We start from the raw sequence: 19,791 nt of genomic DNA, 5'->3' as shown, positions 1-19,791 counted from the left end.
ACACTAATCTTTTCATTTGACCTCAAATGCAGAGAAAGGAGTATCAATACTAATGCTTCCTCTAATATAAAGGACAATATTCAATATTTATAGCAAGCCAATGCTATTTGTTTGAGCAGATGAAATCACTGACATGAGGGTTATCTATCTGTTGCAATACCACATACAGAGAAATGATGGGTATTTCTGAACCGAACCATCATGAATCTTTCCGTGCTCCCATCCCATACAGCTCATAACTCACTCAACCTTTTTCTTTCTGAATCGTAATAAAATGTCCTCACTATAACTCTCATCTTTGCCTGCAATTAAAACAGAATAAGGATGAGTCAAATGGCACATTTTTATCCTTTTCCAGTCCTCATCTCTATAAGCTGTGGAATAGAGTAACAAAAATGACAAGAAATAGTTGAAATATGTCTGTAGATTGATTTTCGTGTCCTGTTTCTAAAGCAAACAAGGAAGTGTTCATATTAAAGTAGATTTCCTTTCCAAAAATGTACAGCTTCTTAAAAAGACTACAAGCCATTGACATACAATTGCTTCTAAGTGTAAAATTATTTTAAAAGTAAAAAAGACTTCCAATTTATAAATTTCCTGTGCTATTCCTTCAAAGTCTTATTTATTCTCCCTGAAAGCACTCAGCAAGCCACGGGGGCAATATAGAGCAAATGTCCTAAATGCAAGATGTAATCAGGGCAACGGCTCTTAGTCTGGCATAAGTGATATATTGACTCTGTGTATGAGCTCCGTGGACTCTTTATTTACAATCACGTAAGTCTAATTGCTTTAGAAGATCAAGGTGATTTTTGACTTGCTCAGAAAACCTGGGGGAAAGTTTCTGAACATTTTAAAAGATATCCCGAGATAGGCTCTGAGTGCCTTCCGGAAGAAGTCCCATCCTGTGTGAACAGCTCTAGCTGTTGCTGTGCAGTGGGTGAGACCCTGTACTGTGGCATTGATCCCACTCTGTGGGCCAGGCACTGGGACGCAGAGCCTTCTCTGGGAAGGCAGGACAAGCAGCTGGCTCACCGGGGGACTGGCTCTCTGCCCTAGCTTCTCCCACTTAGAGCCGTGCCCAGCATGTTAGGAGGGAGACCCGTAGTCCTTGCACCTGATGTGAAGGTTTGTTGGTTTCTTCCTCCAGCCAAGCTTCCTGTCAGCTTGGCTCTGAGCTTGGTGAATTATGACTCAGAGATGTGTGGTTCCCTGTTGCGGGGAGCAGGTGATGCTTCTGTTTGCTAACAGGCCCTCTTCCTGAGGCAGCTGCCTCCTGCAGCCTCTGAGCCTCTCGGCCCCCTCGTTCAGTGCCCTGAGGGAGAGGGAGAAGGAGATGCCAAACGCTTATCTGGTACTGCCAGGGAAAACCCGTCCACAGACTCTGATGCCCGTGTCTACTGAGTCCTGTGCTGCAGCCTGTTAGGAAATCTTTATGGATAATTTGGTGATGTATTACCAGGACAGAGCGTTCCAGGCCTTTATCTCATTATCACCTTCTTTCTTCTTTCTTCTCCTCCTTCTCTTCCTCCTCCCACCCCCCCACTCCTCCTCCTCCTCCTCCATCAAGATCATTATCATCATCTTCATTAAGTGCCTAATTCTGCGTGATTTTCTGCTTGATACTGAAGCAAACATTAAGCAGTCTGTATTTCCTCTGTCTGGGATTATAACTTAGGGTAAACATAATAGCCTACGGTGTAAATTTATAAATATTACAGAAAGATGAAACCAGCTTGATAGCAGCCAGCAAGGGGAGCTCATTCTGACTGACATATGAGAAGGAGGTATGTAGGTAACTGGGGTAGCTCAAGGAAAAGGAGCACTTTGCCTCTCTCTGGTTGGTATTTTGGGGGGATGGTGCCAGCAGAGCTCCCCTTTGCTGAGTCTCAGTGGTCAAAGAGAGTTGGAGGTGGGTGGGTGTTCTGGGGGTTCTCTGTGCTTGGCTTTATGGGGAGGAATCAGGAGTTGAGTGAGTTCTGACCAGTGGTACTGGAGGTGTGTGGACACAGCATCACCCCAGAAAGAAACCAGGATCCAGACTCGGACCTGGCTTTGAATCACAGCCCTGTTACCAGCTGTAGGACCTGGGGCAGATCATGCAACCAGCCATTTTTATCCTCTTTTTATCTGACGATAAAATGGGAATAATAACATCTACTTTGCCATATCTATTTGAGATCCCTGGCATGGATCACAAAGAGTAATTACTGCTGTCTTTGTACACAGAAGGCTCAAATAAGTAACAACATCTGGAGGGCCCACATGAAAAATTCTGGAAGGCTGGATTTCACCATGACTGCATTTCCTAAAGGTGGCATGGCCCTGGGTTAAAATCTAGGTTTTGTGCTATAAGTAGATCCACAATCTAAAGAAGATGAAACTGTTTGTTTTTGTTTGTTTGCTTTTTTGTGTTTTGTTTTGTTTTGCTTTAAAGCTCTCAAAACCCTATAGGGAGAGGCAGAGAAATCTACCTTATTTCACACCAGCCTTTCTGAACAGTGGCTTTGGAGGTGTGACAGGGATCCCAGCTGTGGGTAAACTTCAAGCCCTCAGCACTGCATCTCTGTATGCTGCCTGCTAATGCTGAACCACAGCTTCCTTTTTATAAGTTTCCACATGCTTCCTTTGTAGCTGCAGCCTGCCCAGGCTGCAAGAGGAGAGGCCCTGGGGTCCAGAGGTAAGCTGAGTTCTGTTCCTGCCGCACCGCATTCCGAGTTGGCTCAGCAAGATGAGGACATGTCTTTGGAGCAGCCCACCAGATGCCTTGTTTGGAGTGTGGGCAGAACAGATTAAAAGTGCACAATTTCTGATTCAGATAACCCTGGGGCTGGAGGTTCTCAAACTTTCCTGCTCCAAGGTCGTCTTCCTTTCTCTTCTTATCCCATGCACAAGAAGTCAGTGAAGAGGAGTAGGCAGAGAGTTGCAGCAGAGCTGAATTCTAGTTCTGTGTCATCCTGGATTCCCATTACCCAATCTAGGCTAGGGTTTCTGTCAGTAAATGGCCAAGGTGGACAGAGGTCCCTCTTACGTTGTAGTGCCTGGACCTTAAACTCCAAGGGCACGTAGAATGTCCCCTTCATTCTCCCCATGGTGGGCCCACACACCCAGGTGTCTGTTTTTTGTGTCTCTGCTTCCCTGACAGCCCCAGAGCCTGGCTATTTGTCACCTACCTTGTGTGTGGAAAAGAGGGTGCTGGGGGCTTGAGCTCAGAAAGGAAGTGAGAGAAATAAGAGCCTGTTGCAAGCCTGGGTTGCTTTGGGAGGGTGGGGAGGATGGGGTGGTGGAAAGTTGTGCTCATTTCTATGTGCCTGATGGAAATTGAGACTGGGTTGCTGGAAGCAAGAGACCATCCAATAAACACTAGTCCAGGATGGAGTTGAGGGGCTCTGGTTCCTGAAAATTTCTCTTCTCTGCTCCAGGATTTTTGCATGAAACCTTTCAACACTGAGCACTCAGCTAAAGCTTGGCACTGTTCCTCAGCCGCTGGTCTTCCTGTCCAACTGGCCAGGCTGCCAGAAGTGGCTCATTGTGTTTTGGGGCAGTGGGGTTTAGTGAAACTTATGATCTCACTCTTAGAGTTTCCTCCTCCCAGTCCACACTTGAACAAATCTCATGCCCAAGATGGAGCCAAAGAAGCTGAAATGAAAGGTGGGTCAACACATGGGAAATGAAGTAAACAGATTAAAATAAAAGAGATGTTATAAGAAACATCTCATCAATGCAGTACCTTCATTATCTGGATATTCCAGACGGAACCTGCAGAATGGCTTGCTTCCTGAATATAGATACATCTAAAGACAATGAGATTTTGTGACCCATAGTATTCTCTGCCTGGTGCCCCGTGATATGCTCAATGGAGGTAAAAATGCCAAGTGTGGTCTGTAAAAAAAATTTTTTTATGGTTTCTTAGAAATGACTGCCATCCATAGCACTTAGCGTGGAAAGTAGCAGATGGAGTTGCATATTCCCCATGGGAGTAAGGACACGTGCAGAGATTTTTTTTTCTTCCTCCAGTGCATTTCTTATTGAGACACAATGGAGGCTCATGGAATTTGATGCCTTTGCTCATCGCTGCCCAAGACTAAATTCAGCCCAAATTGTTCCTGTTGGAGCAGTGAACTTGGATGGCTCTTTTACCGACGCAGGAAGGGGAGATTCCATTTTCTGCCGGAGCTCAGTGCAGTCTGCCTGAAGGCTGAGGGGTCCGGATGCTGAGCCGGTGACCGACTTGGATTCAGGAGCAGCAGTGTCAGCATCCGGAGGTTCAGACTAGCTTGGAAACAGATGCCATTAAAGCAGAACAGAATTTACACTGAACAAGCTGCCACCACAGCTCACATGGCCACCATCTGCTGTAGTAAGTAATGTCTCCACCATCATGGGCTCCCTGCTTCTTCTGGTTGCCTTCCCGTGTAAGTAGTGCCGCCTGATTTGGGAGGCTGTAAGCTATAAATAATGGCTTTAGCACCCCAGCTCAAGCCAGGAGCGGAATTCTCTACTGTAGGATTAGTGTCAGCACAGGAAGAAGTCAGTGGTGGCCCTCCTCTACTCCCTTCCCTCTTTTCAGCACCCCAACCCCAACCCCCACTCTCTCTCCAGGCCTCTGGGGCTCTCTTGCTTTGGCAGCTGCATCAGACCGATCAGCTTGGACCAATGGGCTTCTCCCTCCCAACTCAGTGAAATCTGCGGTTTGAAAGAGCCTCAGGAGGAAAGCAGTACTTATTCCAGAAGAACAAACCTGTGAATGGTGGCCCAGCAGGGCCGGGGAGATTGCTATTGCACAGGGTGCCCTTTGGAGTGCCCGTCCTTTGAATCAGACCGTCTAGGTAATTGTTACGTTTTCGGGAGGAGGGCTGGTATTACTAATACAAATTAATTTTTAATTCTGCCTTCAGAGTAGCAGCACCCAAGCTCTGGGACTATTGGCATTTAGTAGGCTGCCCTGCGGGCAATTTCTTCAGACATTTTTGTAATTTCATTTGGCATCTATTTTTAGCACAGGGTTTGAATCTGGTAGTAACTATAGGGCTTTGGGTATCTCAGGGTCCTAAAAGATTCCATCATAGACTATGTGGCTTAAACAACAAATGTTTATCTCTCATAGCCCTGGAGGCTGGGAATCCAAGATCATGATGCTGGCTGATTTGGTTCCTGGTGGGGGCTTGATGCCTGGCTGGTGGATACTAGCTGCCTCTGGCTGTCCTCACCTGAGCAGAGGGGGTGGAGGAGGGAGAGGGAGAGAGAAGGGGGGGAAGGAGAGGGAGAGCCAGAGCTCTTGAAGCTGAATAGGGTTGAGAACCCAGGTGCTTCAAATTCTAGTCTATTGTTATTTCAATATTTCACCTTCTTGTGCCCCGGGTACCAGATGTTCCTTTAGTTATAAAATCTCCTATTCCAGACTTCCCTTGCAAGAAATTTGTGCTTATGAAGCCAATTTAATAGTAAGAATATTTGTCCCTCAGATGGAAGTTGAAAGCTAAGGATTTGGAGATGATACCATCAAAAAGCAGTCCACATATATTCTTCCCTGGGGAAGAGTAACACTACTTCTTACTAGCAGAGTTGAAAACTTGAATAAAAGCATCATGTGGTCCTTGAGATCAAATATTGGCAAGATTCACCTTAGAAAATAAAGCATTTCACATACTATCAACAGGAAGCTCAAGAACCTTGTTTGACCAGATCAATATGATGAAGGAGGAGAAAGAATGTGCCATCCAGGAAGAGATGGGGGAGTAAGTACAAGTGCCATGTGGGAGGCAGGAAGACGACGGACTGAGAGGTCAAGGTTGGCACACTAGGAAGGCAGAAGACCCCCATCTCCCCGCAACTTAATGCATTGAGTCCTAAAGGCAGTTGTGTTCTGCTGTGGCGATGAAAGGACCAAAAGTCACGTAACTGGCTCTGAAGCCAGGCTCACAAAATGCACGGCTCTCAGGCTGTGTCCCTGGGCTGGCCGGAGGAGACCCGAGAGAGGGTCCTGAAAACTGCACGGCTCAGTGTAAATGGGTATGTTGGCTTTCTTGTTTGTCCCTCGATCTCCCCTGAGCTTAAATCCTTAAGAGCCAAATTCACTGTGCTGACAACATGAAATATCACAGCCTGCAAAGGGGAGGACTGGCCTTGTCTAAGGGAGAAAGCCTCAAGGTAAATGTCAGTTTGAGGATCATTTGACCTTAAGCCTTAAGGCGGTACCTCCTGGTGACACTTCTAACGTGACCTGTGCCTTCTTTCAAATTTCTTTACATGTGTAACCAGGGCAATTATTTATATGCAGTGTAATTGAACTACATTTCCCCCAGCTACGTCAAAGTTTAATTTCAACCTATTTTTCTCATTTAAGCTCTTGCCCGGCCTTCTCCTCCCAGTTCCTGTTTTTCATTGCAAAGGCAGTTTATGAGTCTACTCATTGCTGAAACAATCTTGAGAAAGTGAAATGTGACTTATTACGTGCTAGCCTTACTCGTGTGTGATACAGTCTTGTCTTGGACAAAGTGGAATGCTTTATTACCTTATTTTCTAAGAAATGAGTCATTTCGGAGTGTGTTTCCAAGAAACACCCAGACAATATAATAATACAAATATTTGTCTTTATGTAAGATATTTGTTTTTATGTAATATAAAGGAGTATTTGTCTGAATAATAATGTTTTGAAGTAAAACATGGCCGTGCCTCACACAAGGAAGGAATGTGACACAGGATCCCCCACCAGATGAGGGAAAAGGATAAAAAACACAAGAGTGCTGACAACGAAGAAGACTGGAGATGACTTTTGTGATAACAATAACAGTAACAACATCCCTCCATATGTGTCTATCACTTCACATAAACTTGGTTTTAGTACTGTTTTTACTTTTCAATAAAAATTTTAAAAAATTATATAGTGCAGTATTTTTTAATTAGAACTTCAAAAATACAGGCATGATTTCTACTTATGATTCTGAAAATTAGGGGGAAAGTAACTATTTGTCAGTTGTTATGTAAGGTACATTGGTGATACAGCAATATGACTCATTTTCCAGAAAAACTTGAATTCGGTAAATTGTTTTTGCACTGGATGAATTTCATGACAAGTTTTTGAGGTAGGCTGAGGTAATGACACAGTAGGAACTGGAGAATGCTGCATTTGGTTGTTTTTTGTTTTCTTTCTTTTTTTTTTTAACGTTCTTATTCATTTTTGAGAGACAGAGACAGAGCGTGAGTTGAGAAGGAGCAGAGAGAGAGGGAGATACAGAATCCGAAGCAGGCTCCAGGCTCTGAGCTGTCAGCACAGAGCCCGACGCGGGGCTTGAACCATGGACTGCAAGATCCTGACCTGAGCTGAAGTCGGATGCTCAACTGACTGAGCCACCCAGGTGCCCCGAGAATGCTCCACTCAGAAAGAATGTTCTGGTGGTTGTGGGGAGAAATGCCACATATGTGGTACAGGGGGCTTGGGAACTCCAGAATGCTAATGACTTGGAATCCAGATGCCCTCACAGACCCACCTGCTCTATAGAGACCACTGCCTCCCACCAGTCCCCGTGACCAGAATCACAGTAACTACCTACCAGAGAGAAATGAGTCTATTTATTTATTTAATCTATTTTTATTTTTTGGAGAAATCAGTTTACTAATTACTATTGTCGAGGGCCTATCATGTGCAGGTCACCCTTGTAGATTCCAGAGACAGATTTATAGATGTAGTCCATGCTTTGGAGGTGACAGTGAATAATAATGTTTATACTAAGAGTAGCTTGCCTTCAGAAGTAACCATCACTGTTTTAGATGTAGGGATACAAAGATAAATGAGATATAACCTATGTCTTCTAGGAACTCATACTTATGCTGAGTTAAAAGGATGAATCAGATACTGTTCCTGTACCTAAAGGGTACAATCGAGTCAATACTAGTAAATATAGTTAATAGTGATAAGAATAGCTTCTATTTGTTGAGAATCTACTGTGTACCAGGCACTGTATTAAGTGCCTTGATTCTACTCCTTAAAGTCTACTCTTTGCAACTCTATCCTAATAATTAATTGGGATAATTAGTTGTTCCAATTACACAGAAGGGTTTAGGATCAGAAAGATAAAGTGAGTTGATATTAATCACCTGGGCAGAATATTGTGGAAAAGAGATCAAACTCAGTCTGACTCTACAGCTTGCCCTATTTCCTCTGCACGATAATATAGACATCTATTATTTAACAAGGTTTTATTATCAATAGGGGAAGACTTTCTTATGCCATCTGCAGTGTTTTAAGAAGCACAATTGCCCAATGAAATGCTTTAGTGAAAAACAGTGTCAGAAAGCACACAGCTTCTGTGGTAGGCACCTCAGAAAGAAGGTACATGTTAATGAAGGTAGACTCATTGCAGTAATAAACAAATTGGAGTAAAGAATGTATAATGGCTCACACATAATAGTTTATTACTTGCTTACATAATACCCTTAAAGGTGTCTTTTTGTTGTTGTTTATTTATTTTGAGAGAGGCAGAGATAGCATGAGTGGGGGGGGGTAGAGGGAGGGAGGGAGGGAGGGAGGGAGGGAGGGAGGGAGAATCCCAAGCAGGCTCTGTGCCATCAACGCAGAGCCTGTTGTGGGGCTTGAACCCATGAACTGTGAGATCATGACCTGAGCTAAAACCAAGAGTTGGACGCTTAATGGACTGAGCCACCCAGGCACCCCCAAAAAGGTGTTCTTTAATCAGAGTTTCATAGTGGTGATTCAGAGACCCAGCCTCCTTGTACCCTGTCGCTCTGCCATGTGGCTCTGCCATCCTCTCTGTGTGGCTTCCAAAGTGGTTTCGTTTGTTGCATGAGGACAGTGGATGTGGAAAGAGCACAGATTACTGTGCACAGAAGTTCCATGGACCAGACCTATGAGTGGTACACATCCCTTATATCCCCTTGTTAGAGTTCAATGTTGTAGCTATATAACTCCAAGGGAACTGGATGTGAGAGGTCCAAGTGTGTGTCTAGGAAAGACTAGGAATGTGGCCAGCGGTCTTGACCCCAAGGTGGCTTTGCTGCACCTCTATGTTGAAAAGCACAACGAATTTGGCAGCATTAGAGTGTCCTGTGAGAGGGGATGTGTTATTTTGGGTATAGCCTCAGCAAAATGGCCTGAAAGTTCTGGCTAGAGTATTTTGTGGAGCAAAATAGGAGCAGGTTTCTGAAGGACAGAGAAGTAAAGGCGTGGTCAGGAGAGAGAGCGTCAGCACTGTTCACATGTCTGGGGTCCTTCTCCCTTCTGTAAACTTATGAGTCTCATAGGTTGGCTTTTAGTTGGTGAAATCTCTGCACCTGACCCAGAGTCTCAGCAGGGCACGGGGCACATCTTCTTCATAGCTTTGCCGTGGACTGTGGACAGGGGTGGAAGGCCACTGGGCCTTGGGCTCCCATTTTTCGACCTCATGTTCACTTGGCCTGCAGGATCAAACACATAAGACTCAGCAGTCAGCAGGTTAGAGAAGAGGGTGGAAGAGAGATGGAGAAGCTGACCATTGGGGCAAAAGCAGAACACTTTTCTTTTCTCTTGATCTCTACTCTTTCCCTCATTTCCCCCCACTGAATGTAACTTTCCCTCTAAGAGAGTATTTGTGCAGATATCCTCCCTCCTGGGTCCCCTCCATCATCCATGTTATGTAAAATGTCATTGAGGAACATGCTGTCCAGAAGCTCCGTGGGGAGAAGAGTCACAGGGCTGCCCTCCAGGACAGATATGAAGGAGGTGACATTGTTGGGTACCTTTGCCTTTCATTTTGTGTTTTTCCGGCAGGTGCCTTTCCTGAGCTTACTTCTAGCTCTCTTGGTTGGAAAAATACCTGATAAAGGAATCTCTCTAAGATCTTCACTTTTGTGTGGGGTGAGTATTTCCATTGTGTCAGATTTCTCTTCACTCATCTTCAGAACAAATCCTTGTTGATGGGATTTCTGATTCCCCAACAATTTCTGGAGGTTGTATCCTGGGCAGATCCTCCTAGGGGCTCTTTAGAAGCTGTAGATGCATCCTTGAGATGTATATTCTTGAGAACAATGTTTTTCTGGTGAATTTGGGTGATTTTATCCAAGCCCTGAGTGGGGTCCATTTTCCTATAACCATTAAACAAATCACTGGATAAATTTGAAAAAGTTCTCAGCTGCCACAAATAATTTCCCTTTTAAGTCTGAGATTTTCGTTTTTAGACAATGCAACTGAGTTAAGCAATAGGTAAATTATGAAGATATTATTTAGTGGGAGAGATGATGACATTGGAACATTTGATCTACACTTCCAATTGAAAACAGAGGTTCTTAAGATGTTTGGCATCAATAGATTTGATGGCACACTGGAAGAGATTGAGAGTCTCAGAACAGCATAACAGTTACAGTGCAGTTTCTGTCACAGGATAATCATGCCTCCTGTGTGTATAACATTCTTCTCCACCCCCACACTGCTCACCAGTTTGCCCCAGTAGTGTCCACTTTGGTAGACTGATTGATTGCCCTGAACTCCTCTGATATACCCACAAGGCAAAAATTCTTATGGGTTCTAGTGAACAAACACCTTTATTTGGATCCAGATGAATTATGTTCCTTACCTCTTACTCACAGCACATCGTCTTCTACTCTATAACGTTTAAATTAAATTATGGCAGCACACCCATGCAAGGGCACACCATGAGTAGTCGCCACTGACTGTGGACCATTGCGGGTTCTAGAAACGGTTGAACATACAAAGATGAACACTGAATAGCTTGGAAATAGCATAAGGTTACTTTCTTTATGGAGGGTATTGTGGGTTCATTTGTGTTTCCCAAAGAGATATGTTGAAATCCTAACTTCTAGTACCTGTGAATGTGGCTTTATTTGGAAATAAGGTCTTTGCTTATATAGTCAAGTTCAGTTGAGGTCATCCTGGATTACAGTGGGTCCTAATTCACTGGTGTGCTTGTAAGAAGAAGCACATTTGTGCACACAGACACACAGGGAGAGTGCTATGTGATGACAGAGGCACAGATTGGAATGAATCAGCTGTGAGCCACAGAATGCCAGGGGCTGTTGGCAAGTGAGGAGAAAGGCATGGGATGGATTCTCCCTCAGAGCTTCCAGAAGGAACCAGCCCTGCCAACACCTTGACTTCAGACTTCCAGCCTCCACACTGAGAGAAAAAATGTCTGTTGTTTTAAGCTACCCATTTTGTGGTGCTTTGTTATGATGGCCCCACAGGAAACCAGCTCTGAGGGTAATGTTGAAACCAGTCATCTCCTCCACCAACTTTATGTCACAGTTGTGCCTTTTGTCATGGAGGCCCGGGATATACCTACTGGTGGGAAAAGAACTTTGATGGAATATTGTTCCCACTTGGAAGCAAGAGAAATTCTCTCTCTCCCTGCCCCTACCCTCTCCTTCTCATTCCTCCTTCCTCCCCTCCTTCTCTCTGTTGGCATCTTCAAAGTTCACTCACTGGTAAAAGGATCACAATAATATCCATACTTTCTTTAAAAATATGTGTTGAGAGGGGCCTATGTTTTTCTTTTTCCTTTTCAGGTGCTGAGGTTTTTAGTGAGCCCTGTCTTGTCAGTACTGCAAGGCTTCAATCAAATAGCACTTGAACTCTTTTCAAAGACTTGCAAGATTGAAAAGATCCCAGCCTGTTGAACGGAGAGTAATAGGTGTCAAACACCCTCTCCATTTCTGAAAATCTCTCCTCTTTCCTTGCTGGATGGGCGAAAGAGAAGAGATGGGGGTGGGGTGGGGTGGCAGTGCAGGGTGGCACCAAGAAGAGGGACTGGTATTTTGTGCACTACTCGCATTTGCTGCTTATCTGTGAGCCGTTTGCCAGTCCTAGGGGTCCCGCTGCCACCCTCGATATTTGGAATTGAAGAGGCTGAGGTACACACAGCCCAATTAAGCATGTGACACTTTAATCAGATAAGGATTAAGGGCAAGCAAAGGCAAAAACAGTACCTTTACTGATTTCTGGGAGATAATTAAACCAGACTTAACTGCACAGGGAGAAAAAGGATATGATAAGTTTATAAAAGAGAAGACCTTAAATTCTGCAACATTAAGTTAATGCTCTGCATCAACAAAGCGAAGAAATCTCCTAACGGGGTGATATGGGCACATCAGGATAGTTAGTAGCTGTTAAAAAAGATCACAAAGGGCGGATGATAAATATCCGTAGCCATTTGTGCATAGTAAACTCACATATATTGAATAGTTGGATGAGATGTTCTTTTAACTGGCTGCATAAAATACAAAATTTTTCAACACAGAAAGGCAACTGACTTTTTTGCTAGTGGAGTTCTCCCTGAACATCCTTGCTGCCAACTTTAATTGTTGTTCCATTGAAGGTATTAATAAAATTTCAGAACATACCACTGGTTATATATATGTATGGTATCTGAAACACACACACACACACACACACACAAAGATATTTTCTCAGCTTTTATTCTCCTGGACAGAGCTCATGAAAACCTTCCTGCCTGAGAATTCAACTTCCCTGATCCTCTTTACTCATTGATCAACAAAATGCATCTATACATATATACTAATCACCCCGAATGTAAATAATATATTTAATGTGTGTTCTTACTCAGTGTTTGTTTCGTAAGTAACTGTAATGATTGGGGTCGTTGGGTTACAGGCAACAGAAGATGATTTTGGACAATTTAAGAAGGGAAATTTATCAGGAACTCAGCACATCAACTGGAAAGCTGAGACTCAGGCTTGGTAAGTCATTACTTAAGGCTGCTCTGGGTGCTGGGAGTGTTTCCAGACCAGGAACAATCATGTCCAGGCACCATGGGTGAGAACTATGGAATTCCAACAGCTTTTTCCATCTCAGTGTCTCTCACATAAGATGCAAATCCTAGAAGACAACAGCTGATATTCTGGGCTTCTGGCTTTTCCAAGGAAGTGTGGGGAAAGCTGGTTAATGTGACATTCTCAGTGGGATTGAGGCATTGGATTTACTGTTCTGCCAATACAATATAATGGGAAAGAAGTAATTCTCCAAAAGAAAATGTGTGTCCTACAGGAAGGAGATGGGAATACTGAGCTGCCAAAAATATTAAACACACACGCATGTAAATCTCTACTGCCATCGTTTATATTTGTGTCTTTACATTTGATTTAAGTTATTATATATGCATATGCAAATAATGCATATTATATTATAATACACATATTATATGCATTTGTGTATATACATAGGCCTATGCTACTTTCAAATAGTATCTTGCAATGGTAGCACTTAACCAATACTTTACAACCAAAGTTTTACAGACCTGATGTGGATTTTGAATGCTGTGAAACACCGTTTTGATGATTCTCTTCTGGAAATAATTTCCCTAATCTGAATGATTTCTTTTATACGTCTAGCAGAGAAGGAGAGAGGGTAATGTATTGAATCAAAAGCACATCTGTTGATTTATGGGGTGCCTCAATGGTGACTTAGAGATGAACAGATCATTAATTTGATACTTGTTGAAAAGGTGGATGGAAATGCAGAGAGAGGGAGGGGTTGAAATTACTGTAGGACCACCGGTCTTTTGAAAGGAAAAGGGTCACAAGTGTAGAAGAGTCTGGCTTGTGACACAAGGCAGGTAGGTAGTTGGAAAGGAAGAGGGGAATGAATATATAATTATCCAGTCTAGGTCATTTTTTGAGGCTTGCGAAGCTAGACTAAAAAATTATCAGATTTTGTACTTGAGGAGTATATCTTTTGTCTTGGGTTTGTTTCTAGAAATAGTTGTTATTTAGCTATATTTATGGTTAAAAATCTTGATCAAATTCACCATAGATACTAAAATTTAATTAAAAAGTGGGGTAATCACATTCAATTCATATACAAATACAGTTACCTTCCCCTAATACACATTCAATTCATATACAAATACAGTTAACTTTTTTAGAGTGATTTCTATTAAAACATATTCCAATAATTTGAAAACCCTGACGTTTGTTTTGTCTTCTGTTTTTGTTTCTATGAGAACACTGACATTTATGGTAAAAAAAAAAAAGGCAAATTCTAAGTTGTTACATTTGAATCCTGAGTTTCTGTTAATGGCTTGACCTATAATCACTGATACACATTCACTGCAAACTAAGTGCTTTCAGTAGAGTTAGATGTTATGAATTTGAGTGGACCGAAAGAAATATTCTTTTCTTTAGGTGATTTCTTTTCATTTTTTTCTTTTTCTTTTTAAAAATGTTTATTTATTTTAAGAGAGAGAGAGAGAAAGAGAGTGTGTGTGCACAGCAGGGGGAAAGGCAGAGAGAGAGAGAGAGAGAGAGAGAGAGAGAGAGAGAGAGAGAAGAGAAAAATCCTAAGCAGGCTCCAAACTCTCCGGGTGGGGCCTAACACTGGGCTTGATCTCAGGAACCTGGGCTTGATCTCAGGAACCGTGAGATCATGACCTGAGGTGAATGGAGTCGGACACTTAATTAACTGAGCCACTCAGGCTCCCCTAGGTAATTTCCTTTTAAATCCAACCAAGGGGTGCCTGGGTGGCTCAGTCGGTTAAGTGTCCGACTTTGGCTCAGGTCACGATCTCATGGTTTGTGGGTTTGAGCCCTGCGATGGGCTCTGTGCTGACAGGTCAGAGCCTGGAGCCTGCTTCGGATTCTCTGCGCTTCTGTCTCTCTCTGTCTCAAAAACAAATAAACATTAAAAAAAAGATCCAACCAAGGTATGGTTTTATTTTTTCAAAATTCTGCCATATTGGGGTTCAGAGGTTTGTTTGTTTTGTTTTCCTTAGCTCTCCAATGTTGGATAATACTTTTACTTCTGAGGCTGGCTGGCTGTATAAGAATTACCAGATGGTCAGCCCTGTAGACCAGCTTTGCCTTTACTACTGATATGGGGCTTAGGAGCTTGTCAACCATTGTAAAACTAAAACAGGAAATGGACAGTAATATAATTGATGTCCAAGGTGAAAAATCAACAGATTCCACATTACTATAATTTTCTTAATGAAAGGATCTTTAACCGTGGCATTAGCATATTTTGTGTAGTCTGGAAAGCAGCAAGGCATATATAGAAATGTGAGAATCTCAAACAAAATCTTAAACAAGGGTACTTAATGTGGAAATAATAGTCTCTGGGACCTGGAGGAGGTCTGATGGAGAAACTGCTGGGTCAGAAGACCGAGATCGTAAAAGAGAGTTTGTATTAGGGGAAAATAAGCTGGGATGCTATCACTGGGGGAGAAGTGGGCTGGGCTGCTTTCTCGGAGTTTCCTCCTATCATCCTACTCCCTCTGTGCTCCCTCCCACCCCTCCCCAATCCCTTAGCAACTTTTGTCTATGGGGGTGGTTGCTATAACTGGGTTTAAAGGCTTTTCTTCTATGATTCTCACAAAATCTCCCTGGAGTAGGCTAATATTATCACCATTTTACAGATGAGAGAACATATGTCACTAGCCTACAATTATAAAGAAAATGGCAAAGCAGAGATTAGAAAATTGTTCTGTGCTTGATTACCTAAAAAAGGTTCACGATGTTCATGTGATCAATACGGGAGCAAGTGGTGTGAAGGTTCGAAACTACCCACAGAATTTCAGAAGGACAATAGCATCCCCAACCCAAGGATTTCCTCTTCTTCTTCTTCTTTTTTTTTTTGACAAAAATTTCAGAGGGAAACTTCTCAATCCTCTCAGAAAACCAGAAAGAAAACAAAAATGTCTCTCCCTCTCCCTGGAACATTTTTAAAAGAATGGGCTTTCATACCTCAACCCAGAGATACTGGAAAATTGGATACTGTCTTAGGGCTTCCATATTTCGGATGGTCCTATATTCGCAGTGGAGAGAGGTCTTTGGAGTCAGGTCTCTGCAGCAAGCAGCAGCCGGACCAGTGGCCACCAGCAGATGCTACGACAGCCCTGTGGTGTGTTCCTGCGTGAAGAGCAGAACATGATGGCTTCTCTCTTGCCCTCAAGCCACTGAGGCCCAGGTCAGGGTTGGCTGCAAGGCAGTGTCCTCATGACATATCCTTCAGAGCATATGTTGGCAGCCTTCTTGGAATCCTTATTCTCCTGTTTCTTTTCTTTTCTTTTCTTTTTTCTTTTTAAAAATTTTTTTTAAAAAATGTTTAATTTTTGAGAGAGTCAGAGACAGAGTGTAAGTAGGGGAGGGCCAGGGAGAGAGGGAGACACAGACTCCGAAGCAGGCTCCAGGCTCGGAGCTGTCAGCACAGAGTCTGACGCAGGGCTCGAAGTCCTGAACCACGAGATCATGAGCTGACGTCGGATGTCGGACGCTTAACCCGCTGAGCCACCCAGCCTGCCCCGTGATTATTGCTTTTAATTGCTTGTCAAAATCTCGGGTAGGTAAAAGCAGAAGTTCATTTTGTAATATTAGATCTCAGAGAGGAGGGATTATGAGAAACACTTGATGTGTTATGCTGATTCAGTGACCGATTTGTTTTTAATTTAGTTCCATTGTACACGTAAGCTTCAACAAGTCACAGGTGTCCACACCTCAAGGATCTCACCTGTAAAATGGAGCCCATCTTCCAGATGTTGACAGGATGTTTGTAAGGATAAGTGAGTTAAGTAAAGCTTCCACACACAGTAGAAACTGTGTCTATATTGGGTACTTTGGGTTATAATCCCAGGTCTTTCAGATGAGGTCTGAATTTTGCCTTTTGGAGTTACACGTTGCTGTTCTTTGCGTAAATGTCAATGTAGAAATGTGTAGACAGAGCACCTCAGTGTTGGGAACTCAGGTCTGTGGTTTTCATAGTTGGTCATCGGTCCAATCTCTCCCAGTGTGTGTGAATGTCAGAAAATCACTTAAAAGTGGTATCTCATGTTCTCTGTTGGATAAAGCATCACTTACCCACCTAAGGCTTAATGAATTGAAGGTTTTACTGCTTAGAAAATAATCGGGTGGTAAAAGAAGCACAAAATGTACTATCATTTTCTGAAGGTTAATAGGCTTTCTCTATTTCTGTTTTTTCCCCCACAGCATTGCCATGTCACATGAAGCTGCTTCTCCCGATGAAGCAGAGATTGAAATGTCACACCAGCACGATCAATTAGATGATGTAGAAGAGAGGCATTTGCTACCTGACCTTAATCCACAGGGCAAGAAGGGCTGAGTGGAGAAGACGAAATACAGAGAGACTCAAAGGCAGAGGAAACGGGCAGAGCATAGTTTAAATAGGCACAAAGCAGCATAAATGTTGATTCATGACAAAAAGGGCATCCTCAGGTTAAAGACTTCTTATGATGTATACTGGTGCACTCACTCGTTCAACTCGGAGTGAGTACAAAGTAAATATAAACACCTTTCACACAAGGAATATGACAGAAAAGGAAGTAGGTAAGTTTTTGCAAAAAGTCTAGATTTTGTATCACAGAACTTGCTTAAGCAAAGTGACAAGGAGAGAGAGATGCAAACTGTATGCAGGCTGTCAGATATTCTATGAAGAAGACAGCGGGAGCTGTGACTTAGGGCCCATGAGAGCGGTCTTCCTCTGTTTGAAGCCCTGTCACCGGAAGGAGGGTTGGACACACTGTGGTGGGGACGGCTTCCCAGTACTGGGAACATGGCCAAGGTCACAGGCGTGGCCCTGCCCTGCTCCACCGTGCTGGATCAATGGCTGGCCATGGTTGTAAAGGGATTCTCGCATTAAATGAGATGACTTCAATCACTCCCTAATACACCTGCTCTGGAGCTTTACCACCCCTTGGAGAGGTCTAAAATGGTTTTGAAGCTTGTCCAGGAGCAGAACCGAATGAACTTTGGAGCTGCTTAGGCTTTGATAGAATCAGCCCTTCTCAGCAGCTTGTGTGCCCACTGTAGGCCTGGGAATGGTTGCTAGTCTATTCTGATTATGGACAGCTGGTGTGAGCTGAGGGCTTTATCAGATTAGTCATGCCTGGTACTAATGATATGGAGTGTTGCTCCCTGGATTATTAGTTGATATCTGTTATGTTTACTCTTTCAGTGTTTTGTATTTATTTTTCTTTTGCATTTAAGCACAACTTAATGTAAAAGGGTTGTGGTTGGGAATCTGTTTCCCCAAATAAGCCACTGTTTTTTTTTCCTAGGATCCATTTGGTTGCTTCCGAGTTCAATTGTGAGATATCTATTTATCACAGCAGTGGAAAACCAGCAGGAGGTTCAGAGGAAAGCCATGGAAACATGAGGACCGGGAAAATGAAATGCAAACAAGTATCCTGGGGAGGTGAGGTTGAAGACAATGTTTACGCTTGTTTGCATGTCACTTTTCCTAGCACGGCTACTCAAATGCGTATATGTTGATTAACTTGTGGACAACTGGCCCTGGTCTTCTGGTTTGTGAAGGCTAATGGGGAGGATGTTTTCTGCTGAGACACGGGTGGGAGCCTCAGGATGGTCACGTAGTAGGTACTCCATAGTCAACAAATATTCATTGTATCAAATTGAATTCAATGGTAGTTTCAATACGGGCGTCCTGCTGATAGTAAAGATCATTAAACTTTAAAATGTGTTCCCGAGGAACACGGTGGCATCTTCATTTGAGAACATCTTTGAAATTGGGTAGCTAATTATCTGTTTAGAATAAAAGCAGAGATAGTTCTGAGTACTTCATAAGGACTCATACAGTTCTTGATTTCAGTTGTGTGCTTTGCTTGTGTGTAAGCAAAGCACTAAGTCCTTAACTCAGGGGTGAAATAACACATGCATAAAAGACGACTAGGTAGAAAGAATCTTCTTATTTGAAATCATCCTTTTCCTCTAATCGAAAGGTATAAGGTAGTCCTGGTTCTGCACTGTCAAATTTTCCGATAAAGTATTATCGCCTATGTTCCTGAGAGTGCCCAGCATGTGTTACAAATCTACCTTTGTCTCTGGGAGAAATTGATTCTGGGGAACAAAGGATAGAATAAAAATTTGACTTTTGTTTAAAAAGTAATTGCTGGAGGACATACTGTTCCAGAACAAATAGTGCCAATAAGAGTTAATAGTTTCAAGTTGGAGGATGTTTATAATGGTACCATTGGAGAAATTTTCTGTGCTGCTTTTTCTGGTTGATGAATACTATGGTAGACATTTCAGAGAAGGCCACTTCTCCAGGATCCATTATCTCCCTTTTCCTACTACCTCCATTTTCAGCCAGGAAGTTTCGGTGACATTGACCCTGCCTCCAGTTACCTATTCAGGTGGCTCTGTTAGGCTTAGTCTCATTGGCATATCCCAGTCTCCCTGTCCACATGGGAAGAGCATGTGACACCATCAGGCCAATGAGAGTGTGAATTCTAGAAGAGACCTTCTCTTCCTCTGGATGGTATAGAGAGGAGATGTGAGGGCTGACACTGCTGCAGCCATTTTACTACTGGGAGGGAGAGCCCAGATCCTGGAGATGAAGCTTACTAGCTCTCTGTTCTTTAGTTTCCTCATCTTTGAAATGGAGATGATAATAATACTTTCCTGTAGGTTTGTTGTGAAATTAAAGTGTTTAACTTATGTAAAATGCTTAGGATAGTAAGCACTCAATAAATATTTCTTATTAGTAGATACAGCATATTTCCTCTGTGTTAAGAAAAAGCATCATTTCCATCATTTCCCTTCTCTGAGCTCAATAATGTTTTGGATGTGTGCTGTTTGGTTAACTATATTTCATTTTTTAAATTATTTCATTTTCTATTGTCTCCACACATAAGCGATCGCTAAAAAACCTTCATCGAGTTTCAGATTTTCCACAAACTTGGGCTTCCAGTAATACATTTTCCATGTCAGCATTTAAATAATGAGAGCTTCGGGACTGATCTCTAATCTGAGAGGCATCTCTGGGCTTCTCGCTCCTCCAGAATACCTGATTTTTCT

The 19,791-nt window shown here is 42.9% G+C and overlaps 2 long non-coding RNA genes across 2 annotated transcripts; both read left to right on the top strand.

The window, feature by feature from the left end:
• Window positions 1–690: 690 nt before the first annotated feature.
• Window positions 691–6,116, top strand: LOC125933876 (uncharacterized). The gene is made up of 3 exons (XR_007461136.1): window positions 691–4,412; window positions 4,600–4,826; window positions 5,657–6,116. It is a non-coding gene; the product is annotated as an uncharacterized LOC125933876 (long non-coding RNA).
• A 2,429-nt stretch (window positions 6,117–8,545) lies between these two features.
• Window positions 8,546–19,407, top strand: LOC125933875 (uncharacterized). The gene is made up of 4 exons (XR_007461135.1): window positions 8,546–9,850; window positions 12,620–12,705; window positions 16,945–17,301; window positions 18,033–19,407. It is a non-coding gene; the product is annotated as an uncharacterized LOC125933875 (long non-coding RNA).
• The last annotated feature ends 384 nt before the right edge of the window (window positions 19,408–19,791 follow it).

Source organism: Panthera uncia (assembly GCF_023721935.1).
Source record: "Panthera uncia isolate 11264 chromosome A1 unlocalized genomic scaffold, Puncia_PCG_1.0 HiC_scaffold_16, whole genome shotgun sequence".
Classification (NCBI taxonomy): domain Eukaryota; kingdom Metazoa; phylum Chordata; class Mammalia; order Carnivora; family Felidae; genus Panthera; species Panthera uncia.
This window is presented reverse-complemented; position numbering and strand designations above follow the sequence as displayed.